Source organism: Nannobrachium achirus (assembly GCF_963921795.1).
Source record: "Nannobrachium achirus genome assembly, chromosome: 13".
NCBI lineage: Eukaryota > Metazoa > Chordata > Actinopteri > Myctophiformes > Myctophidae > Nannobrachium > Nannobrachium achirus.
Genome location: NC_137833.1, coordinates 9,200,532 through 9,227,402, shown reverse-complemented (window position 1 = coordinate 9,227,402; position 26,871 = coordinate 9,200,532).

Sequence of the window (26,871 nt, the reverse complement as noted above, 5' to 3'; positions counted from 1 at the left end):
CCCTATCCCTACCATGGTCAAGTTCCATGGTATTAGTAGTTATTAACCCTATCCCTAGCCCTAGCCATAGCCCTCAGGTCCAGTTCCATGGTATTAGTAGTTATTAACCCTATCCCTAGCCCTATCTCTAGCCCTCAGGTCCAGTTCCATGGTATTAGTAGTTATTAACCCTATCCCTAGCCCTATCCCTAGCCCTATCCCTAGCCCTCAGGTCCAGTTCCATGGTATTAGCAGTTATTAACCCTATCCCTAGCCCTATCCCTAGCCCTATCCCTAGCCCTCAGGTCCAGTTCCATAGTACTAGTAGTTATTAACCCTATCCCTAGCCCTCAGGTCCAGTTCCATGGTATTAGTAGTTATTAACCCTATCCCTAGCCCTAGCCCTAGCCCTAACCCTAGCCCTATCCCTAGCCCTCAGGTCCAGTTCCATGGTATTAGTAGTTATTAACCCTATCCCTAGCCCTAGCCCTCAGGTCCAGTTCCATGGTATTAGTAGTTATTAACCCTATCCCTAGCCCTAGCCCTCAGGTCCAGTTCCATGGTATTAGTAGTTATTAACCCTATCCCTAGCCCTAGCCCTCAGGTCCAGTTCCATGGTATTAGTAGTTATTAACCCTATCCCTAGCCCTCAGGTCCAGTTCCATGGTATTAGTAGTTATTAACCCTAGCCCTATCCCTAGCCCTAACCCTAGCCCTATCCCTAGCCCTATCCCTAGCCCTATCCCTAGCCCTCAGGTCCAGTTCCATGGTATTAGTAGTTATTAACCCTAGCCCTATCCCTAGCCCTCAGGTCCAGTTCCATGGTATTAGTAGTTATTAACCCTAGCCCTATCCCTAGCCCTAACCCTAGCCCTATCCCTAGCCCTCAGGTCCAGTTCCATGGTATTAGTAGTTATTTACCCTATCCCTAGCCCTAGCCCTCAGGTCCAGTTCCATGGTATTTGTAGTTATTAACCCTATCCCTAGCCCTCAGGTCCAGTTCCATGGTATTAGTAGTTATTAACCCTAGCCCTATCCCTAGCCCTATCCCTAGCCCTATCCCTAGACCTATCCCTAGCCCTAACCCTAACCCTAGCCCTCAGGTCCAGTTCCATGGTATTAGTAGTTATTAACCCTATCCCTAGCCCTAGCCCTATCCCTCAGGTCCAGTTCCATGGTATTAGTAGTTATTATCCCTATCCCTAACCCTATCCCTAACCCTATCCCTAACCCTAGCCCTCAGGTCCAGTTCCATGGTATTAGTCGTTATTATCCCTATCCCTAGCCCTATCCCTAGCCCTCAGGTCCAGTTCCATGGTATTAGTAGTTATTAACCCTATCCCTAGCCCTCAGGTCCAGTTCCATGGTATTAGTAGTTATTATCCCTATCCCTAGCCCTATCCCTAGCCCTAGCCCTCAGGTCCAGTTCCATGGTATTAGTAGTTATTATCCCTATCCCTAGCCCTAGCCCTCAGGTCCAGTTCCATGGTATTAGTAGTTATTAACCCTATCCCTAGCCCTAGCCCTCGGGTCCAGTTCCATGGTATTAGTAGTTATTAACCCTATCCCTAGCCCTCAGGTCCAGTTCCATGGTATTAGTAGTTATTAACCCTATCCCTAGCCCTAGCCCTCAGGTCCAGTTCCATGGTATTAGTAGTTATTAACCCTATCCCTAGCCCTCAGGTCCAGTTCCATGGTATTAGTAGTTATTAACCCTAGCCCTATCCCTAGCCCTATCCCTAGCCCTATCCCTAGCCCTAACCCTAGCCCTCAGGTCCAGTTCCATGGTATTAGTAGTTATTAACCCTAGCCCTAACCCTAGCCCTCAGGTCCAGTTCCATGGTATTAGTAGTTATTAACCCTAGCCCTATCCCTAGCCCTAACCCTAGCCCTATCCCTAGCCCTCAGGTCCAGTTCCATGGTATTAGTAGTTATTAACCCTATCCCTAGCCCTCAGGTCCAGTTCCATGGTATTAGTAGTTATTAACCCTATCCCTAGCCCTAGCCCTCAGGTCCAGTTCCATGGTATTAGTAGTTATTAACCCTATCCCTAGCCCTAGCCCTCAGGTCCAGTTCCATGGTATTAGTAGTTATTAACCCTATCCCTAGCCCTCAGGTCCAGTTCCATGGTATTAGTAGTTATTAACCCTAGCCCTATCCCTAGCCCTATCCCTAGCCCTATCCCTAGCCCTAACCCTAGCCCTCAGGTCCAGTTCCATGGTATTAGTAGTTATTAACCCTAGCCCTAACCCTAGCCCTCAGGTCCAGTTCCATGGTATTAGTAGTTATTAACCCTAGCCCTATCCCTAGCCCTAACCCTAGCCCTATCCCTAGCCCTCAGGTCCAGTTCCATGGTATTAGTAGTTATTTACCCTATCCCTAGCCCTAGCCCTCAGGTCCAGTTCCATGGTATTAGTAGTTATTAACCCTATCCCTAGCCCTCAGGTCCAGTTCCATGGTATTAGTAGTTATTAACCCTAGCCCTATCCCTAGCCCTATCCCTAGCCCTAACCCTAACCCTAGCCCTCAGGTCCAGTTCCATGGTATTAGTAGTTATTAACCCTATCCCTAGCCCTAGCCCTATCCCTCAGGTCCAGTTCCATGGTATTAGTAGTTATTATCCCTATCCCTAGCCCTATCCCTAGCCCTAGCCCTCAGGTCCAGTTCCATGGTATTAGTAGTTATTATCCCTAACCCTAGCCCTAGCCCTCAGGTCCAGTTCCATGGTATTAGTAGTTATTAACCCTATCCCTAGCCCTAGCCCTCAGGTCCAGTTCCATGGTATTAGTAGTTATTAACCCTAGCCCTAGCCCTCGGGTCCAGTTCCATGGTATTAGTAGTTATTAACCCTATCCCTAGCCCTAGCCCTCAGGTCCAGTTCCATGGTATTAGTAGTTATTAACCCTATCCCTAGCCCTCAGGTCCAGTTCCATGGTATTAGTAGTTATTAACCCTATCCCTAGCCCTAGCCCTCAGGTCCAGTTCCATGGTATTAGTAGTTATTAACCCTATCCCTAGCCCTAGCCCTCAGGTCCAGTTCCATGGTATTAGTAGTTATTAACCCTATCCCTAGCCCTCAGGTCCAGTTCCATGGTATTAGTAGTTATTAACCCTAGCCCTATCCCTAGCCCTATCCCTAGCCCTATCCCTAGCCCTAACCCTAGCCCTCAGGTCCAGTTCCATGGTATTAGTAGTTATTAACCCTAGCCCTATCCCTAGCCCTCAGGTCCAGTTCCATGGTATTAGTAGTTATTAACCCTAGCCCTATCTCTAGCCCTAACCCTAGCCCTATCCCTAGCCCTCAGGTCCAGTTCCATGGTATTAGTAGTTATTTACCCTATCCCTAGCCCTAGCCCTCAGGTCCAGTTCCATGGTATTAGTAGTTATTAACCCTATCCCTAGCCCTCAGGTCCAGTTCCATGGTATTAGTAGTTATTAACCCTAGCCCTATCCCTAGCCCTATCCCTAGACCTATCCCTAGCCCTCAGGTCCAGTTCCATGGTATTAGTAGTTATTTACCCTATCCCTAGCCCTAGCCCTCAGGTCCAGTTCCATGGTATTAGTAGTTATTAACCCTATCCCTAGCCCTCAGGTCCAGTTCCATGGTATTAGTAGTTATTAACCCTAGCCCTATCCCTAGCCCTATCCCTAGACCTATCCCTAGCCCTAACCCTAACCCTAGCCCTCAGGTCCAGTTCCATGGTATTAGTAGTTATTAACCCTATCCCTAGCCCTAGCCCTATCCCTCAGGTCCAGTTCCATGGTATTAGTAGTTATTATCCCTATCACTAGCCCTATCCCCAACCCTAACCCTAACCCTAACCCTCAGGTCCAGTTCCATGGTATTAGTCGTTATTATCCCTATCCCTAGCCCTATCCCTAGCCCTCAGGTCCAGTTCCATGGTATTAGTAGTTATTAACCCTATCCCTAGCCCTCAGGTCCAGTTCCATGGTATTAGTAGTTATTATCCCTAGCCCTATCCCTAGCCCTAGCCCTCAGGTCCAGTTCCATGGTATTAGTAGTTATTATCCCTAACCCTAGCCCTAGCCCTCAGGTCCAGTTCCATGGTATTAGTAGTTATTAACCCTATCCCTAGCCCTAGCCCTCAGGTCCAGTTCCATGGTATTAGTAGTTATTAACCCTAGCCCTAGCCCTCGGGTCCAGTTCCATGGTATTAGTAGTTATTAACCCTATCCCTAGCCCTAGCCCTCAGGTCCAGTTCCATGGTATTAGTAGTTATTATCCCTATCACTAGCCCTATCCCCAACCCTAACCCTAACCCTAACCCTCAGGTCCAGTTCCATGGTATTAGTCGTTATTATCCCTATCCCTAGCCCTATCCCTAGCCCTCAGGTCCAGTTCCATGGTATTAGTAGTTATTAACCCTATCCCTAGCCCTCAGGTCCAGTTCCATGGTATTAGTAGTTATTATCCCTAGCCCTATCCCTAGCCCTAGCCCTCAGGTCCAGTTCCATGGTATTAGTAGTTATTATCCCTAACCCTAGCCCTAGCCCTCAGGTCCAGTTCCATGGTATTAGTAGTTATTAACCCTATCCCTAGCCCTAGCCCTCAGGTCCAGTTCCATGGTATTAGTAGTTATTATCCCTAGCCCTATCCCTAACCCTATCCCTAACCCTAACCCTATCCCTAGCCCTAGCCCTCAGGTCCAGTTCCATGGTATTAGTAGTTATTATCCCTAACCCTAGCCCTAGCCCTCAGGTCCAGTTCCATGGTATTAGTAGTTATTAACCCTAGCCCTAGCCCTCGGGTCCAGTTCCATGGTATTAGTAGTTATTAACCCTATCCCTAGCCCTAGCCCTCAGGTCCAGTTCCATGGTATTAGTAGTTATTAACCCTATCCCTAGCCCTAGCCCTCAGGTCCAGTTCCATGGTATTAGTAGTTATTAACCCTATCCCTAGCCCTAGCCCTCAGGTCCAGTTCCATGGTATTAGTAGTTATTAACCCTAGCCCTATCCCTAGCCCTCAGGTCCAGTTCCATGGTATTAGTAGTTATTAACCCTATCTCTAGCCCTAGCCCTCAGGTCCAGTTCCATGGTATTAGTAGTTACTAACCAGGGGCGTTGGAAGTGGGGTGGTGAGGGAGCTGCAAAAAAAAATAAAAAAAATAAAACGTTTATCATGTATTCATTTATTTTTTCTGTAGTGCACATAAAATGCCGTAACTCGGGCTAGGAGCATCCGGGAGAGCCGGGCCCGGTTCCTATTCGTCCGCCAAGGCAACGCGGAGACCCCACCCCTCATTTCTCACATGGCCCTATTCTAGCGCCACCTTCAGGCTGATTTTTAAAACACATTTTTGGACACTGCTCCTACAGTTTTGGCCCTAAAATCACAAATATCACTACACAGCATGTGCATCTACACTCATGTCATCAACATGGATCAGGAAGATTTTGGAAAAACAAATTTTTGCCCTATTTGTGGAGATAAGCCACCTACGGTCGCTTATCTCCCGATTAGGGAGTCTTACTGGTTATAATACACTATAATGGATTATAACTGTGATTATAATACCCTATAAAGTATTAATGTATTACTATGATAACTATAATGCACTTTAATAGATTATAATAGTGGTTATAACACAATATAATCTATTATCATGTATTACAACTATATTAGTGTCAGTGAGGGATCAGTCATTATGAAGTGTTTGGCCATGTTTGGCCTAGCTCAGACCTACTCTAGAGTGGATACTTTTTAGTACCCTGTTTAGTACCACTTTCACTCCACTCTACCCAGGTCCTTAGTGGAAAACCTGACACAAGTGGGCGGCGTGGTGTGGAGTGGTGTGGAGTTGGGCCAGTGGAAAATGGGCTTAGTGAGCAGAATGGCCGTGGATAGGCGCATAGACGGACTATGAAAAAATGCAAAGGGCCCCGCACACCGATGGTGTGTGTTCCGTGTGCGGCCTAGTTGCGCCAGAAAAAAAATAGAGTTTTCAAAGTCCCAAACACAACACACAATATTGTGTAAATAACATAGTAGGTATTCTTGAAAACATTTTGGATGGGTTTATTTCCCCCCTCCTCTACCCTAAAAACAGTGGTGCCAGGTTCAAAGTTATTCTATGCTGTGTGATAACATTCTTCATCATGCTTATGTTAAAAGAAAAAACATCTAACAATAATTCATATAAAATTGGGTGCTGACTTATTTATTTTAGATATATTATTATCTATATTTTAATAATACTTTATTCATTATACTTCTTTCAAGAGTTTGGCCCCTATACATTTGATAGGGCTTTTTATGTTTATGCAAAGAATCTGACTTGTCCCAGGCAGCCAGGTAAGGCTGGTGGTAACACATACTTAAAGGACCCTAGCCCTAGCCCTCAGGTCCAGTTCCATGCTATTAGTAGTTATTAACCCTATCCCTAGCCCTAGCCCTCAGGTCCAGTTCCATGGTATTAGTAGTTATTAACCCTATCCCTAGCCCTCAGGTCCAGTTCCATGGTATTAGTAGTTATTAACCCTATACCTAGCCCTAGCCCTCAGGTCCAGTTCCATGGTATTAGTAGTTATTAACCCTAGCCCTATCCCTATCCCTAGCCCTCAGGTCCAGTTCCATGGTATTAGTAGTTATTAACCCTAGCCCTATCCCTAGCCCTCAGGTCCAGTTCCATGGTATTAGTAGTTATTAGCCCTATCCCTATCCCTAGCCCTATCCCTAGCCCTCAGGTCCAGTTCCATGGTATTAGTAGTTATTAGCCCTAGCCCTATCCCTAGCCCTATCCCTATAGCCCTATCCCTATCCCTATCCCTAGCCCTATCCCTAGCCCTCAGGTCCAGTTCCATGGTATTAGTAGTTATTAACCCTATCCCTAGCCCTATCCCTAACCCTAGCCCTATCCCTAGCCCTCAGGTCCAGTTCCATGGTATTAGTAGTTATTAACCCTAGCCCTATCCCTAGCCCTCAGGTCCAGTTCCATGGTATTAGTAGTTATTAACCCTAGCCCTAACCCTAACCCTAGCCCTCAGGTCCAGTTCCATGGTATTAGTCGTTATTATCCCTATCCCTAGCCCTATCCCTAGCACTCAGGTCCAGTTCCATGGTATTAGTAGTTATTATCCCTAGCCCTATCCCTAACCCTATCCCTAACCCTATCCCTAGCCCTAGCCCTCAGGTCCAGTTCCATGGTATTAGTAGTTATTAACCCTATCCCTAGCCCTAGCCCTCAGGTCCAGTTCCATGGTATTAGTAGTTATTAACCCTATCCCTAGCCCTAGCCCTCAGGTCCAGTTCCATGGTATTAGTAGTTATTAACCCTAGCCCTATCCCTAGCCCTCAGGTCCAGTTCCATGGTATTAGTAGTTATTAACCCTATCTCTAGCCCTAGCCCTCATGTCCAGTTCCATGGTATTAGTAGTTACTAACCAGGGGCGTTGGAAGTGGGGTGGTGAGGGAGCTGCAAAAAAAAAGAAAAAGAAAACGTTTATCATGTATTCATTTATTTTTTCTGTAGTGCTAAGGGTTTAGGTGGAGTCTGAAAAGGTGAGTCTTCAGTCCACGGCGAAAGCTAGCGAGTGAGTCCGTTGTTCTAAGTGCGACAGGGAGTTTATTCCCTGTTATAATACAATATAAATGTATTATACGTTTATTCCCTGTTATAATACAATATAAATTTGTATTACAACTATTAATTATAATACACTATAATGGATTATAACTGTGATTATAATACCCTATAAAGTATTAATGTATTACTATGATAACTATAATACACTTTAATAGATTATAATAGTGGTTATAACACAATATAATCTATTATCATGTATTACAACTATATTAGTGTCAGTGAGTGATCAGTCATTATGAAGTGTTTGGCCATGTTTGGCCTAGCTCAGACCTACTCTAGAGTGGATACTTTTTAGTAAACTGTTTAGTACCACTTTCACTCCACTCTACCCAGGTCCTTAGTGGAAAACCTGACACAAGTGGGCGATGTGGTGTGGAGTGGTGTGGACTTGGGCCAGTGGAAAATGGGCTTAAGCCCCTTTTCCACTGCAGTTTTAGCACCACACCACACCACACTACACCACACCACACCACACCGCACCACATAAAAATATCTACATTTTCCATTACACAAAAGTACCCCTATCGGTAAGAAACATAAGCCGGTTTTCCACAGGCCCAACTCCACACCACTCCACACCACACCGCCCACTTGTGTCAGGTTTTCCACTACAAGGAACTGGGTAGAGTGGTGTGAAAGTGGTACTTAACGTGGTACCAAAACGGCTCCACTCTCGAGTGGAGCCGTTTTAGTACCCCTATGCCAAGTGAGGCCAAATCAGTGACGTATACACGCTGCTGATACTGATTGGTCAGAGTCTCACGGCTGAGCTGTGTCTTTCAACACAACAACTTGAGACAGATTTTAGTATGCAGTCACGGCTGCAAATCAAATATAAAAGCAAAGCCTGTTTGTTTTATATATCTGTTTATAAAGAGGACGATTAGGCAGAATTGTGTTCCCCAGCTCTGCAGTTGAGATACCACAAAGCACCAAGGACATTAACCAACACAAACAGTGGACATAGGCTATATCGTCGCGAGTCGCAATTATCAACGGCTATGCGTCGGCAATCCGTTATTGTGGGCTCGCCTGGAAGGCGAGCACACGTATGTTATCTTCATTATTTATTTCTATACTAGTCAGTATCCTCAAAACTTTGGCGCGCTTCATCTCTTAAACGCTTACACCTTTCAACACCATTCAAATTTTTATGTGTTCAGCTTACTGAGGACAAGTGTGCGTGTATTTTTCTTTTTGAAATGTTTTGTAGTATAATTATAAAAAAATAAAAATGTTTAACTTTAAGCACCCAATGCATTTCCGATGGGTTTAGTGAGGAAAGGGACCCATGTTTATATTAAGGCGCTGTGGCTGCAATATTCACACTTCAGATATGCTATTTATATCAATGCGTTCACACAGGTCTGCTCTCTGATTTGATCCAAATATCTAAGCTGTGTGATGTATAAAACTATAGTTATAGTTAAAACTATAAATAAATGTCCCTCTCCACTCTACTGATTACACAGCTGTGATCAAGAATCAAGTCCGGGCGATGGGATGTAAATCCCATAGCCATATATCCTAGAGCCCGCAGGGACAGTCAGCCATATTAGTGGTTGTTGTTGGTTGTCAGGGAGATATCAAAACCAATGCATTTCCAAGTCAGATCCACAAACACAATAAAAGCCACGCTCCACTCCTCAGTCTGGAGTGGCCACATAGAAGAACGCCTTGGTTATAGACATAGTGGAGGACAGATGTGATCTGGGATTGTTAGCCTACAGTATATGCACTCAATATACTCCACTACAGTTGGAGTCCATTTGACAGTTGCTGGTTCCCAAACACAGAATCAAAAATGTAGATCTAGAACACATAGAATATGTACAGTACAGTAAGGTTCAGTAGAGTACAGTAAAAGTACAGTAAGGTTCAGTAGAGTACAGTAAAGTACAGTAAGGTACAGAAAGGTACAGTACAGAAAGGTACAGTAGAGTACAGTACAGTAAGGTACAGTAAAGTACAATACAGTACAGTAAGGTACAGTAGAGTACAGTAAAGTACAGTAGAGTACAGTAAGGTACAGTAGAGTACAGTAAAGTACAGTATAGTAAGGTACAGTAGAGTACAGTACAGTAAGGTACAGTACGGCACAGTAGAGTACAGTACAGTATAGTACAGTAAGGTACAGTAGAGTACAGTAAAGTACAGTACGGTACAGTACAGTAAGGTACAGTAGAGTACAGTAAAGTACAGGAAGGTACAGTACAGTAGAGTAGAGTAAAGTACAGTACAGTAAGGTACAGTAAGTTACAGTAGAGTACAGTAAAGTACAGTAAGGTACAGCAGAGTACAGTAAAGTACAGTACTGTAAGGTACAGTACAGTACAGTAGTGTACAGTAAAGTACAGTAAAGTACAGTAACGTACAGCACAGTAAGGTACAGCAAGATACAGTAGTGTACAGTAAAGTACAGTACAGTAAAGTACAATACAGTACAGTAAGGTACAGTAGAGTACAGTAAAGTACAGTATAGTAAGGTACAGTAGAGTACAGTACAGTAAGTTACAGTACGGCATAGTAGAGTACAGTACAGTATAGTACAGTAAGGTACAGTAGAGTACAGTTAAGTACAGTACAGTAAGGTACAGTACAGTAAGGTACAGTACAGTACAGTAAGGTACAGTAGAGTACAGTAAAGTACAGTAAGGTACAGTAGAGTACAGTAAAGTACAGTAAGTTACAGTAGAGTACAGTAAAGTACAGTAAGGTAAAGTACAGTAGAGTACAGTAAAGTACAGTAAGTTACAGTACAGTACAGTACAGTACAGTACAGTAAGGTGCAGTACAGTATAGTAAGGTACAGTACAATACTGTAGGGTACTGTACCTTACAGTACCTTAAAGTATCCTATTTGTTGGGTTGGAATCGAGCCCACACTGTTTCGAAGGAACAGTATTTCTAGTTTTATATAGATCTCAATGAGATGTCTCCTGTTTGTATTTGTAACTGCATGTGTTGAATGGGGGAACGAATCTACAGTAGCCTACATGTACTGTACTGTACTGTAATGTTGCTGCGCTAGCATATCCTCGACATTAGCTTACTTCTTTGTGTAGTTTGGCCAATAAAGTTATTATTTGACCATGAACATCCCGACGTTAGTCGTCGCTATAGTTGTAAAGACTTGATGAAGACCTGTGTGAGTGTGTGGCATCTAAAACATTGTCCACCACATCTCCGTGTTGAATGGGGAAAATAATCTACAGTAGCCTACATGTACTGTACTGTAGCTTAGCATGTATGCTAGCGCAACTAGCCTCTACTCTTCTTTGTGTAGTTTGGCCAATAAAGTTATTATTTGACTATGTTCACCCCGACGTTAGTCGTCGCTATAGTTGTAAAGACTCGATGAAGACCTGTGTGAGTGTGTGGCATCTAAAACATTGTCCACCACATCTCTAAAAATAATTAGCGCAAGTTAGCATCTCCGTTGTGTTTACAGACTGAGAAGATCATATCCGAGTATCCATATGTTGAAAGGGGCGTCGAAATCTTTCGGGAGCGGAGGGGAGGAGGGGGAGAGGAGGGGGGGGGGGGGGGGGGTACTGTAGTGGAAAACCTACATAAAAAATGCGGTGTGGTGCGGTGTCGTGCCGTGTCGTGTAGTGTCGGGCTAAAAAGTGGTATGGAAAAGCGGCTAAATTGACCGTTTTAACTGTGATTATAATACAATATAAATTAGTATTACAACTATCCTAAATTATAATACACTATAATGGATTATAACTGTGATTATAATACACTATAAAGTATTAATGTATTACTATGAAAATTACAATACACTATAATAGATTATAATAGTGGTTATAACACAATAGAATCTATTATCATGTATTACAACTATATCCTGGTGGTCTACATGAAAAGTCAGTGAGTGATCAGTCATTATGAAGTGTTTGGCCTAGCTCAGACCTACTCTAGAGTGGATACTTTTTAGTACCACGTTTAGTACCACCTTCACACCACTCTACCCAGGTCCTTGTAGTGGAAAACCTGGCACAAGTGGGCGGTGTGGTGTGGAGTGGTGTGGTGTTGGGCCTGTGGAAAATGGGCTTTAGTGAGCAGAATGGCATAGGCCTATTTAGGAAGGCCTTTGTACTCGACAGAAGAGTTGATGGTGAATGTTCATCAGAATAATGGATAGATAGATAGATAGAAAACTTTATTTGGGTGTCACTCCTCAGACTGTACAGTTTTAAAAGCAGACAACATTTCATTTCATAGTTTGAGGACCACTCACTTGGAGTTGTGAGACACCATAAAAAAAAAAACGAAAAAATAAAGAAAATCAGACAGTACACAACAAAAATAAAATAGCAGAAATACAAATACATAAAGTAAACAAAAATACGTGGTTGGGGCAGCTTATGAACCTATACTTAGAAAAGCTAATCTTCTTTTTAAAATGAGATGGCAGGCTTTGGCACATTCATTTGTGCAGTATTTACCAGCTAAAATTACATTCAATTTATTATAATCATCAAGACCATTAAAAAGTTCTACCTGTTGAGATAATGAAAGGAATAGTTCTGACCGGATATCCATGTATAGATCACAGTGTAATAGGACATGGGCCTCAGATTCAACTGAACCGGTGTTACATAGTGTACAGAAGCGACTATCTGCTGGGGTATTTGTGTATCTGCCTGTTTCTAGAGCTAAAGGAGCCACTCCACACCTGAACTTTGCAAACGCGCTCCTGTGCTGCCTGGACATAATACTTTGTACATACGATTCAGTTTCAAACCTGTTCTTAAAGAGACAGTAGGTACGCAGTTTATTTCCTTCTGGCTTGTTAATTAGCTGAAGCCACTTCTCCTCATCTGCCAGTGCAACAGCCTGATCAAGGCACTTTATGTCACTTCTCGAAAGAACAGTGTCTGTGTTGGCAAGATGAGGTAAGTGCAGCGAGCCAAAGAACATTCTAACAGTATGAGCATAGTTCTTAGTACTTCTGTTCTGGTCCACCCATACAAATACACGTTTACATAATCTGGTATCAGGCATGCTACACATTCTCTGCCAGTTTTTAAAAATACAAGACCACTGATTTTGCCAAGGGGTTTTCCACCCCATGTCGTCCTGTATAGCGGCGTTAGGAGTATATTTACCCACACCTAGATAGAAACGACATGCCCTATTAAAGACCGCATTGATACATGAGTAGCTCTTATAACCCCATACTGCAGCTGCATACATCAGGATGGGCAGAACCATGGATTCAAAAAGTTTAGTAAAGCATTTATAAGGGAACCCACCCAGAACTTTACATTTGGCTATAATTGCACCTAGTGCTCTATTTGCGTGCAGGGCTAAAAGCTTAACTGTTACATTAAAGTCCAAGCACTCTGTCAAGACTAAGCCCAGGTATTTATACTCTTTGGTGACCTCTAGTGGAAGAGGGCCACAGAAAAATGTAAAGCTAGTGATGGGCACAGCTGGGTTTCTGAAGTGCACTACTTTAGTTTTATCTACATTTATGTTTAGTTTCCACTGCTGACACCAACTATGGACCAGATTTAGCATCTCCTGTAACTCTTCTTCTGTATCTGATATGAGGACTATGTCGTCAGCATATAGAAGTATGGATATTTTCTCATTTGTAATTGAGACACCTTTGCCAAGGGCCTTAATAGCCAGAGTAAGGTCATTTATATAAATAGCGAACAAAATAGGAGATAAAATGCAGCCTTGTTTTAGGCCGATGTCAACAGGGAACCAGTCTGTAAGGCTACCGTTTACACGGACACAGCATTTCACATTTTCATACAGAGCAATGAGACAATTTAATATATTTCCCTGTAGGCCCAGAGCGGCCAGCTTCTCCCATAGCATGCTCCTATTTATATGGTCAAACGCTTTGGAAAAATCTATAAATGAACAGAAAGTGGATTTCTTTAACTTTTTCCTTTTGTCTATGATGTTAGTTAGAGTGGCAATATGGTCTAAGCAACTCCTTTTCTTTCTAAAACCGTTTTGCTCATCTGCTATAACACAATTTGACTCTGCCCACTCTGAGACCCTATTCTGTAACACACAACAGAACAGTTTATATATAGCAGAGGTCAGAGTAATTCCCCGATAGTTTAGGGGTATTCTTTTGTCCTTTCCACCCCCTTTGTAAATAGGGTTGATGATACCATATTTCCATAACTCTGGGATTACACCATAAAGGAAGCATTGATTAAAGAGTGTGTGCAGTAGACTGAGTGCGTTACCATTTTTCAGAACATCAGCAGGTATCCCATCATATCCATAGGCTTTACGAGTCTTAGCAGCTTGCAAGGCTTTCACAATCTCAGCCTCGCTAATGGGCTGGTTCAGGGTGTTGTCTGGGCTGGTGTGCGGGTGCTCTATGATTCTGGTGGGAGTGGGGGCAAGTTGGTCAGATTGAAACAAGCTGGCAAACTCACTCCTCCAGGTCTCTAGAACAGCCTGCTTGTCAGTACTGGGGGACCCATCTGGCCCCAGGCTCTCCCATGGGATATTAGGCTGTCGTTCGTTACCCACACCAAGTTGGTTAACCTGGCGCCAAAAAGCCTTAGGGTCGTTGCTTTCCAGTTCCTGTATATTCTCCTGCTGCTGCCTCCAGTGGCGTCTTTTTGCATCTTGGACTGAACGGTCAAACTTCCTCTGTCTGTCCTTCATTACAGCCCTAGCCTTCACCCTGGCTGGGCCAGGGGGGCAAGATGCCCATTCTTTCTCCCCTTCACATAGTAAAGAGTGCTCCTCTGTCCACCAGACCTTTTTAGTTCTCCTCTTTTTGTTTGAACGACCCGCTTTAATAATAATGTTCCTGTGAGGTAGCTGTATATGCATCTCATGTTTTACAATGTCACAGAATTGAACATACACAGAGTCCACCGTCAGCTGATTGGCTGCTGATGCCTCTAGCTGAGCTATACAGCCCCTCAGTTCAGTTTGACAGGAGCCACTAGACAGGAAATGTTCTGGGATAGTGGACAGATCAAAAGCAGTAATGGGGACCCCCTCCTCATTTCTCTGATTTGTTGACTGAGCGGGAAAAGATCCTGCAGGGAGAGCCATAGAGCAGGTGAGACATGAGTGGTCTGGAATTACTCTGGATGTGTCTAAAATAGAGACACAACCTGCCTGTGTGAATAAATCCTTACTCCTAGTTACAGTAAAGTCACTAAACCAGTGCAGGTTTTCATGAGGAACAATTAAATAATCAACAACTGACAGCCCCTTAGTAGACACACAGGTAAAATCATTTTTACAGTAGTTTCTCCCATTAAGCATACAGCAGTTTGCACTAATAAGGAATTGAATAAGCAGCTCACCATATGAATTGGATGAAAAATCCACTACATTCCGCTCTACCATTATATCCACTCCCTCAATATAATCCTGTGAATTAGCACAGGGACTGTTCAGATCCCCCATTATGAGGAAGGGCCCCAGTTTCTGAAAACTATAGACATTTGCGAGGAGGTTCTCATAAAAGTCTGCAGCATCCACCTGCCTGGTGGAGTTGGCAGGTGGTAAGTAACACACCGCCACAGAGAAAGTATGACTTATATTCAGATGGGGTTTAGTAGTCAATTTTACCCACAGAATGCCTTCCACAGAATTATCTAAAATGTCATAGTGGTAATCCTTAGACAATCTGTCGCTGATAGATATCCCCACCCCCCCTGACCCAGAACGAGCCCGGTGATGAAGTCTGGTTCTGTTTTGCCCGACCCAACTATATCCATCCATAAATGCAACATGAGTTCCAGTCAGATGCGTTTCTGCCACTCCTATTAAGTCCAAGCCCAAGTGACTAATACACTGCGAACGTGTTTTATAGTTATCTGATGATATGTCAGTGTTCAAGCTCTGTACATTCCAAAACCCGCAAACGACCTACCGCATGGATGTCGGGGTTCAAGGAGTTAAACCTAGAGCGGTCATCCAATCAGGAACATCACTAACCCTATCCCTATCCCTACCATGGTCAAGTTCCATGGTATTAGTAGTTATTAACCCTATCCCTAGCCCTAGCCATAGCCCTCAGGTCCAGTTCCATGGTATTAGTAGTTATTAACCCTATCCCTAGCCCTATCTCTAGCCCTCAGGTCCAGTTCCATGGTATTAGTAGTTATTAACCCTATCCCTAGCCCTATCCCTAGCCCTATCCCTAGCCCTATCCCTAGCCCTCAGGTCCAGTTCCATGGTATTAGCAGTTATTAACCCTATCCCTAGCCCTATCCCTAGCCCTCAGGTCCAGTTCCATAGTACTAGTAGTTATTAACCCTATCCCTAGCCCTCAGGTCCAGTTCCATGGTATTAGTAGTTATTAACCCTATCCCTAGCCCTAGCCCTAGCCCTAACCCTAGCCCTATCCCTAGCCCTCAGGTCCAGTTCCATGGTATTAGTAGTTATTAACCCTATCCCTAGCCCTAGCCCTCAGGTCCAGTTCCATGGTATTAGTAGTTATTAACCCTATCCCTAGCCCTAGCCCTCAGGTCCAGTTCCATGGTATTAGTAGTTATTAACCCTATCCCTAGCCCTAGCCCTCAGGTCCAGTTCCATGGTATTAGTAGTTATTAACCCTATCCCTAGCCCTCAGGTCCAGTTCCATGGTATTAGTAGTTATTAACCCTAGCCCTATCCCTAGCCCTAACCCTAGCCCTATCCCTAGCCCTATCCCTAGCCCTATCCCTAGCCCTCAGGTCCAGTTCCATGGTATTAGTAGTTATTAACCCTAGCCCTATCCCTAGCCCTCAGGTCCAGTTCCATGGTATTAGTAGTTATTAACCCTAGCCCTATCCCTAGCCCTAACCCTAGCCCTATCCCTAGCCCTCAGGTCCAGTTCCATGGTATTAGTAGTTATTTACCCTATCCCTAGCCCTAGCCCTCAGGTCCAGTTCCATGGTATTTGTAGTTATTAACCCTATCCCTAGCCCTCAGGTCCAGTTCCATGGTATTAGTAGTTATTAACCCTAGCCCTATCCCTAGCCCTATCCCTAGCCCTATCCCTAGACCTATCCCTAGCCCTAACCCTAACCCTAGCCCTCAGGTCCAGTTCCATGGTATTAGTAGTTATTAACCCTATCCCTAGCCCTAGCCCTATCCCTCAGGTCCAGTTCCATGGTATTAGTAGTTATTATCCCTATCCCTAACCCTATCCCTAACCCTAGCCCTCAGGTCCAGTTCCATGGTATTAGTCGTTATTATCCCTATCCCTAGCCCTATCCCTAGCCCTCAGGTCCAGTTCCATGGTATTAGTAGTTATTAACCCTATCCCTAGCCCTCAGGTCCAGTTCCATGGTATTAGTAGTTATTATCCCTATCCCTAGCCCTATCCCTAGCCCTAGCCCTCAGGTCCAGTTCCATGGTATTAGTAGTTAAATTATCCCTATCCCTAGCCCTAGCCCTCAGGTCCAGTTCCATGGTATTAGTAGTTATTAACCCTATCCCTAGCCCTAGCCCTCGGGTCCAGTTCCATGGTATTAGTAGTTATTAACCCTATCCCTAGCCCTCAGGTCCAGTTCCATGGTATTAGTAGTTATTAACCCTATCCCTAGCCCTAGCCCTCAGGTCCAGTTCCATGGTATTAGTAGTTATTAACCCTATCCCTAGCCCTCAGGTCCAGTTCCATGGTATTAGTAGTTATTAACCCTAGCCCTATCCCTAGCCCTATCCCTAGCCCTATCCCTAGCCCTAACCCTAGCCCTCAGGTCCAGTTCCATGGTATTAGTAGTTATTAACCCTAGCCCTAACCCTAGCCCTCAGGTCCAGTTCCATGGTATTAGTAGTTATTAACCCTAGCCCTATCCCTAGCCCTAACCCTAGCCCTATCCCTAGCCCTCAGGTCCAGTTCCATGGTATTAGTAGTTATTAACCCTATCCCTAGCCCTCAGGTCCAGTTCCATGGTATTAGTAGTTATTAACCCTATCCCTAGCCCTAGCCCTCAGGTCCAGTTCCATGGTATTAGTAGTTATTAACCCTATCCCTAGCCCTAGCCCTCAGGTCCAGTTCCATGGTATTAGTAGTTATTAACCCTATCCCTAGCCCTCAGGTCCAGTTCCATGGTATTAGTAGTTATTAACCCTAGCCCTATCCCTAGCCCTATCCCTAGCCCTATCCCTAGCCCTAACCCTAGCCCTCAGGTCCAGTTCCATGGTATTAGTAGTTATTAACCCTAGCCCTAACCCTAGCCCTCAGGTCCAGTTCCATGGTATTAGTAGTTATTAACCCTAGCCCTATCCCTAGCCCTAACCCTAGCCCTATCCCTAGCCCTCAGGTCCAGTTCCATGGTATTAGTAGTTATTTACCCTATCCCTAGCCCTAGCCCTCAGGTCCAGTTCCATGGTGTTAGTAGTTATTAACCCTATCCCTAGCCCTCAGGTCCAGTTCCATGGTATTAGTAGTTATTAACCCTAGCCCTATCCCTAGCCCTATCCCTAGCCCTAACCCTAACCCTAGCCCTCAGGTCCAGTTCCATGGTATTAGTAGTTATTAACCCTATCCCTAGCCCTAGCCCTATCCCTCAGGTCCAGTTCCATGGTATTAGTAGTTATTATCCCTATCCCTAGCCCTATCCCTAACCCTAACCCTAACCCTCAGGTCCAGTTCCATGGTATTAGTCGTTATTATCCCTATCCCTATCCCTATCCCTAGCCCTCAGGTCCAGTTCCATGGTATTAGTAGTTATTAACCCTATCCCTAGCCCTCAGGTCCAGTTCCATGGTATTAGTAGTTATTATCCCTATCCCTAGCCCTATCCCTAGCCCTAGCCCTCAGGTCCAGTTCCATGGTATTAGTAGTTATTATCCCTAACCCTAGCCCTAGCCCTCAGGTCCAGTTCCATGGTATTAGTAGTTATTAACCCTATCCCTAGCCCTAGCCCTCAGGTCCAGTTCCATGGTATTAGTAGTTATTAACCCTAGCCCTAGCCCTCGGGTCCAGTTCCATGGTATTAGTAGTTATTAACCCTATCCCTAGCCCTAGCCCTCAGGTCCAGTTCCATGGTATTAGTAGTTATTAACCCTATCCCTAGCCCTCAGGTCCAGTTCCATGGTATTAGTAGTTATTAACCCTATCCCTAGCCCTAGCCCTCAGGTCCAGTTCCATGGTATTAGTAGTTATTAACCCTATCCCTAGCCCTAGCCCTCAGGTCCAGTTCCATGGTATTAGTAGTTATTAACCCTATCCCTAGCCCTCAGGTCCAGTTCCATGGTATTAGTAGTTATTAACCCTAGCCCTATCCCTAGCCCTATCCCTAGCCCTATCCCTAGCCCTAACCCTAGCCCTCAGGTCCAGTTCCATGGTATTAGTAGTTATTAACCCTAGCCCTATCCCTAGCCCTCAGGTCCAGTTCCATGGTATTAGTAGTTATTAACCCTAGCCCTATCTCTAGCCCTAACCCTAGCCCTATCCCTAGCCCTCAGGTCCAGTTCCATGGTATTAGTAGTTATTTACCCTATCCCTAGCCCTAGCCCTCAGGTCCAGTTCCATGGTATTAGTAGTTATTAACCCTATCCCTAGCCCTCAGGTCCAGTTCCATGGTATTAGTAGTTATTAACCCTAGCCCTATCCCTAGCCCTATCCCTAGACCTATCCCTAGCCCTCAGGTCCAGTTCCATGGTATTAGTAGTTATTTACCCTATCCCTAGCCCTAGCCCTCAGGTCCAGTTCCATGGTATTAGTAGTTATTAACCCTATCCCTAGCCCTCAGGTCCAGTTCCATGGTATTAGTAGTTATTAACCCTAGCCCTATCCCTAGCCCTATCCCTAGACCTATCCCTAGCCCTAACCCTAACCCTAGCCCTCAGGTCCAGTTCCATGGTATTAGTAGTTATTAACCCTATCCCTAGCCCTAGCCCTATCCCTCAGGTCCAGTTCCATGGTATTAGTAGTTATTATCCCTATCACTAGCCCTATCCCCAACCCTAACCCTAACCCTAACCCTCAGGTCCAGTTCCATGGTATTAGTCGTTATTATCCCTATCCCTAGCCCTATCCCTAGCCCTCAGGTCCAGTTCCATGGTATTAGTAGTTATTAACCCTATCCCTAGCCCTCAGGTCCAGTTCCATGGTATTAGTAGTTATTATCCCTAGCCCTATCCCTAGCCCTAGCCCTCAGGTCCAGTTCCATGGTATTAGTAGTTATTATCCCTAACCCTAGCCCTAGCCCTCAGGTCCAGTTCCATGGTATTAGTAGTTATTAACCCTATCCCTAGCCCTAGCCCTCAGGTCCAGTTCCATGGTATTAGTAGTTATTAACCCTAGCCCTAGCCCTCGGGTCCAGTTCCATGGTATTAGTAGTTATTAACCCTATCCCTAGCCCTAGCCCTCAGGTCCAGTTCCATGGTATTAGTAGTTATTATCCCTATCACTAGCCCTATCCCCAACCCTAACCCTAACCCTAACCCTCAGGTCCAGTTCCATGGTATTAGTCGTTATTATCCCTATCCCTAGCCCTATCCCTAGCCCTCAGGTCCAGTTCCATGGTATTAGTAGTTATTAACCCTATCCCTAGCCCTCAGGTCCAGTTCCATGGTATTAGTAGTTATTATCCCTAGCCCTATCCCTAGCCCTAGCCCTCAGGTCCAGTTCCATGGTATTAGTAGTTATTATCCCTAACCCTAGCCCTAGCCCTCAGGTCCAGTTCCATGGTATTAGTAGTTATTAACCCTATCCCTAGCCCTCAGGTCCAGTTCCATGGTATTAGTAGTTATTATCCCTATCCCTAGCCCTATCCCTAGCCCTAGCCCTCAGGTCCAGTTCCATGGTATTAGTAGTTATTATCCCTAACCCTAGCCCTAGCCCTCAGGTCCAGTTCCATGGTATTAGTAGTTATTAACCCTATCCCTAGCCCTAGCCCTCAGGTCCAGTTCCATGGTATTAGTAGTTATTAACCCTAGCCCTAGCCCTCGGGTCCAGTTCCATGGTATTAGTAGTTATTAACCCTATCCCTAGCCCTAGCCCTCAGGTCCAGTTCCATGGTATTAGTAGTTATTAACCCTATCCCTAGCCCTCAGGTCCAGTTCCATGGTATTAGTAGTTATTAACCCTATCCCTAGCCCTAGCCCTCAGGTCCAGTTCCATGGTATTAGTAGTTATTAACCCTATCCCTAGCCCTAGCCCTCAGGTCCAGTTCCATGGTATTAGTAGTTATTAACCCTATCCCTAGCCCTCAGGTCCAGTTCCATGGTATTAGTAGTTATTAACCCTAGCCCTATCCCTAGCCCTATCCCTAGCCCTATCCCTAGCCCTAACCCTAGCCCTCAGGTCCAGTTCCATGGTATTAGTAGTTATTAACCCTAGCCCTATCCCTAGCCCTCAGGTCCAGTTCCATGGTATTAGTAGTTATTAACCCTAGCCCTATCTCTAGCCCTAACCCTAGCCCTATCCCTAGCCCTCAGGTCCAGTTCCATGGTATTAGTAGTTATTTACCCTATCCCTAGCCCTAGCCCTCAGGTCCAGTTCCATGGTATTAGTAGTTATTAACCCTATCCCTAGCCCTCAGGTCCAGTTCCATGGTATTAGTAGTTATTAACCCTAGCCCTATCCCTAGCCCTATCCCTAGACCTATCCCTAGCCCTCAGGTCCAGTTCCATGGTATTAGTAGTTATTTACCCTATCCCTAGCCCTAGCCCTCAGGTCCAGTTCCATGGTATTAGTAGTTATTAACCCTATCCCTAGCCCTCAGGTCCAGTTCCATGGTATTAGTAGTTATTAACCCTAGCCCTATCCCTAGCCCTATCCCTAGACCTATCCCTAGCCCTAACCCTAACCCTAGCCCTCAGGTCCAGTTCCATGGTATTAGTAGTTATTAACCCTATCCCTAGCCCTAGCCCTATCCCTCAGGTCCAGTTCCATGGTATTAGTAGTTATTATCCCTATCACTAGCCCTATCCCCAACCCTAACCCTAACCCTAACCCTCAGGTCCAGTTCCATGGTATTAGTCGTTATTATCCCTATCCCTAGCCCTATCCCTAGCCCTCAGGTCCAGTTCCATGGTATTAGTAGTTATTAACCCTATCCCTAGCCCTCAGGTCCAGTTCCATGGTATTAGTAGTTATTATCCCTAGCCCTATCCCTAGCCCTAGCCCTCAGGTCCAGTTCCATGGTATTAGTAGTTATTATCCCTAACCCTAGCCCTAGCCCTCAGGTCCAGTTCCATGGTATTAGTAGTTATTAACCCTATCCCTAGCCCTAGCCCTCAGGTCCAGTTCCATGGTATTAGTAGTTATTAACCCTAGCCCTAGCCCTCGGGTCCAGTTCCATGGTATTAGTAGTTATTAACCCTATCCCTAGCCCTAGCCCTCAGGTCCAGTTCCATGGTATTAGTAGTTATTATCCCTATCACTAGCCCTATCCCCAACCCTAACCCTAACCCTAACCCTCAGGTCCAGTTCCATGGTATTAGTCGTTATTATCCCTATCCCTAGCCCTATCCCTAGCCCTCAGGTCCAGTTCCATGGTATTAGTAGTTATTAACCCTATCCCTAGCCCTCAGGTCCAGTTCCATGGTATTAGTAGTTATTATCCCTAGCCCTATCCCTAGCCCTAGCCCTCAGGTCCAGTTCCATGGTATTAGTAGTTATTATCCCTAACCCTAGCCCTAGCCCTCAGGTCCAGTTCCATGGTATTAGTAGTTATTAACCCTATCCCTAGCCCTAGCCCTCAGGTCCAGTTCCATGGTATTAGTAGTTATTAACCCTAGCCCTAGCCCTCGGGTCCAGTTCCATGGTATTAGTAGTTATTAACCCTATCCCTAGCCCTAGCCCTCAGGTCCAGTTCCATGGTATTAGTAGTTATTAACCCTATCCCTAGCCCTAGCCCTCAGGTCCAGTTCCATGGTATTAGTAGTTATTAACCCTATCCCTAGCCCTAGCCCTCAGGTCCAGTTCCATGGTATTAGTAGTTATTAACCCTAGCCCTATCCCTAGCCCTCAGGTCCAGTTCCATGGTATTAGTAGTTATTAACCCTATCTCTAGCCCTAGCCCTCAGGTCCAGTTCCATGGTATTAGTAGTTACTAACCAGGGGCGTTGGAAGTGGGGTGGTGAGGGAGCTGCAAAAAAAAAAAAAAAAAAAAAAAATGTATTCATTTATTTTTTCTGTAGTGCTAAGGGTTTAGGTGGAGTCTGAAAAGGTGAGTCTTCAGTCCACGGCGAAAGCTAGCGAGTGAGTCCGTTGTTCTAAGTGCGACATGGAGTTTATTCCCTGTTATAATACAATATAAATGTATTATACGTTTATTCCCTGTTTTAATACAATATAAATTTGTATTACAACTATTAATTGCGACCGTAGGTCGCATTTACTACCAAAACCTCCACGGGCTGTCTGTGCGTCAGTCAGTCAGTCAGTCAGTCACACTTTTGACCTGCTCATATCTCCCCAACCGTTGCCCCCATCCATGCCAGATTTTGCACACACACTCCTTGACTGCCAAACTACAACCTCCAAGGACCCCCGGAGCCCCCTGGGGGACCCCCAGATGTAAAAAATGACCAAATGTGCTCACACGTCACACGTCACACTTTTTCCCTGCTTATATCTCCGCATCTGTTGACCCGATCCATGTCAGATTTTACACACACACTCCTTGCCTGCCAAACTACAACCTCCAAGGACCCCCGGAGCCCCAGGGACCCCCAGGTCCCTGGGGGACCCCCAGATGTAAAAAATGACCAAATGTGCAAAAATGACCAAATGACCACCCCAACGGGGCTGCTCACGGGGAATTCCCGGGGACCACCAGTCCAGAACGGATGCAAAAGTGGTGGCGCCCCCAGTGGAGGACCCCCTGCCACTGCAGCGCACATAAAATGCCGTAACTCGGGCTAGGAGCATCCGGGAGAGCCGGGCCCGGTTCCTATTCGTCCGCCAAGGCAACGCGGAGACCCCACCCCTCATTTCTCACATGGCCCTATTCTAGCGCCACCTTCAGGCCGATTTTTAAAACACATTTTTGGACACTGCTCCTACAGTTTTGGCCCTAAAATCACAAATATCACTACACAGCATGTCTACACTCATGTCATCAACATGGATCAGGAAGATTTTGGAAAAACAAATTTTTGCCCTATTTGTGGAGATAAGCCACCTACGGTCGCTTATCTCCCGATTAGGGAGTCTTACTGGTTATAATACACTATAATGGATTATAACTGTGATTATAATACCCTATAAAGTATTAATGTATTACTATGATAACTATAATGCACTTTAATAGATTATAATAGTGGTTATAACACAATATAATCTATTATCATGTATTACAACTATATTAGTGTCAGTGAGTGATCAGTCATTATGAAGTGTTTGGCCATGTTTGGCCTAGCTCAGACCTACTCTAGAGTGGATACTTTTTAGTACCCTGTTTAGTACCACTTTCACTCCACTCTACCCAGGTCCTTAGTGGAAAACCTGACACAAGTGGGCGGCGTGGTGTGGAGTGGTGTGGAGTTGGGCCAGTGGAAAATGGGCTTAGTGAGCAGAATGGCCGTGGATAGGCGCATAGACGGACTATGAAAAAATGCAAAGGGCCCCGCACACCGATGGTGTGTGTTCCGTGTGCGGCCTAGTTGCGCCAGAAAAAAAATAGAGTTTTCAAAGTCCCAAACACAACACACAATATTGTGTAAATAACATAGTAGGTATTCTTGAAAACATTTTGGATGGGTTTATTTCCCCCCTCATCTGCCCTAAAAACAGTGGTGCCAGGTTCAAAGTTATTCTATGCTGTGTGATAACATTCTTCATCATGCTTATGTTAGCTGCTAAAGCAACTTAAAAGAAAAAAATAACAACATCTAACAATAATTCATATAAAATTGGGTGCTGACTTATTTATTTTAGATATATTATTATCTATATTTTAATAATACTTTATTCATTATACTTCTTTCAAGAGTTTGGCCCCTATACATTTGATAGGGCTTTTTATGTTTATGCAAAGAATCTGACTTGTCCCAGGCAGCCAGGTAAGGCTGGTGGTAACACATACTTAAAGGACCATACAGTCAAGTGTTACAGTATATGATGCTATGGTATGAATTAGGGGGCCCATCTATCTATAAATGCGAGAAGTCTCTGCGTGTCTGCGTGTATGTAATCCGCGTATCTCGAGAACCGTTCGTCCCACCGGCTTCAGATTCGGCACGCGCGTTCCCCGCCGCGGCACGGAGTGCAGTGCCGGGTCTCGACCCGACCCGACGCGCGGTTTTCCCGAACCGGCGCGAAACGTTCGGAATCTCCTTATGCGGGGTTGATTGTTGACATCAGGCTGTTCCGGAGGAAATCGGCGAAAGCTCTGACTCATTGTGACATCACTTCATAAAAGGCTCTGACATCACGTACGCCACATGAGTCAACAAAAAATCTCTGTGAGTGTGTATGTATGTATGTAATCCGCGTATCTCGAGAACCGTTCGTCCCACCGGCACGCGCGTTCTCCATATATGGGCATAAAATGAATGCCCCCATATATGGGCAAGACAGATACAGATATCTCCATATATGGACATAAATGGGGCGGCCCAGCTTCTAGTTTAGATTAATTGGGGTAGATAACATAACAGTTATGCGTGGACATTAGAAAATGTAATGTTGTTGTTGTTTTGAAGTCTTATAGATAAACTGAGGAGCTAAACACTTACAGTATAATATGTATCATGGTGTTTTAGGAATATTTGGGATTATTTTTTACATGAACAAATAAAATAGTGTCTGGAAAATAGCGCAACGTTAATAACAGGGACGCGGTCACACGGTGGCTCAAGCTGAGGGGCCCCCCTAGCTCAGGGGCCCCTGGGCCTGGGCCCATTGTGCCCGATGGGTAATCCATCCCTGTCTCTGTGTGTGTGTGTGTGTGTGTGTGTGTGTGTGTGTGTGTGTGTGTGTGTGTGTGTGTGTGTGTGTGTGTGTGTGTGTGTGTGTGTGTGCGTTCCCCCAGACCTTCATCAGCCTGCACATGGGCTGCACTCGTGCAACCCCCTGGTTTTGCGACTGCGTGCGTCCTCAGTAAGATCCAGCACGTGCGCCAGGGGCGTCAATTGGGCATGGCAGGGGTATGCAACTGCCATACCCTGGGTCCAGGAGGAAAATAAAAGTTACTTTTAAATATAAATCCATGAATGTCTCTTTGTCTATCTGGGCTGGTTATTATGTTGTTAAATTACAGTAAAATAACTACAAATGCAAAATGTAACAAAATGTTCACTTTAACAAGGTATTATAATTATATTCTCCACACTTGTTTTCTCCACATCTTGACATAATGGTATATTCCCAAGTTCCGCGGGTCAGCTGCACAGGTGCAATTCATTATTGTTAATTGTGGCACGTTTACTAACATGCCAAGTTTAGCTGCACTTGAACAACCGTTCCAGGCTGCCATATATCCAGCCCAAGAAACTGTAGAAAGGGGAAAAAATAGAATGTACTTCTTAAAATAAATGTATCATGCCTGTTGCTAAGGTATGGCAAAATGACTGGTGGCTTGCACGCGCGACCTTAGCTTTTTCTGAACTGACGCCACTGACGTGCGCCCCATCTACACGTGGACGACTACCGCAGCATGGAGTGCTGTGGGCCCTCCGCACTGTCCGCAGCCCGCCGGGGCCGGGCCCTGGCCCGCCATGGCTAGCGAGCTGTGCATGATCAGAGACGCCGACTGTGCTGGTTTTGTATTGAAAACTGTGACAGGGAGAGCCCGGGGCTCCCCTGAAAGTAGTGTGTAATACATTTCGGACAGGAGGTCCCCGACCACAGAAAAAAACAGCCTTAACCCTCACGATGTACACTTTTTATGTCACAGACAAGACAGTTAAGGTCCTCAAAAGATTCTTACGAGACTACCTGTCCTACTCTGTCCAGAGAAACGTACTGATGCTCACCACTAAAGGCTAAAAATATGAAGTGTGAGCTTTTATCAGTAATGTAACAGCCGTGTGGAATTCAGATATACTCACAAATGGGTATTACTTCTTCTCCTAAAGAAGACCAAGTCAATTTATCCTTACAGCACTATTTCAGAAAGCTTCTAAAGAAGACAAAGTCAATTTATCCTTACAGCACTTTATTTATCCTTACCGAAAATGAGGCTTTTTGGAAGTTTAAAGCTTCCTTTTATTCACTCAGTGGTATTACACATGTGCATTTAAAAATACAAATGCAAATACAAAAATAATTGAAAAGAAATCAATCAGGATTTACCAATGCCTTAAATTAGGCTTGTTCTAAAATAATTCCAAATTTAGATTTAAAAGCAGGAGGTTCCATTAGATTTAGATAATTCCAAAAAGGTA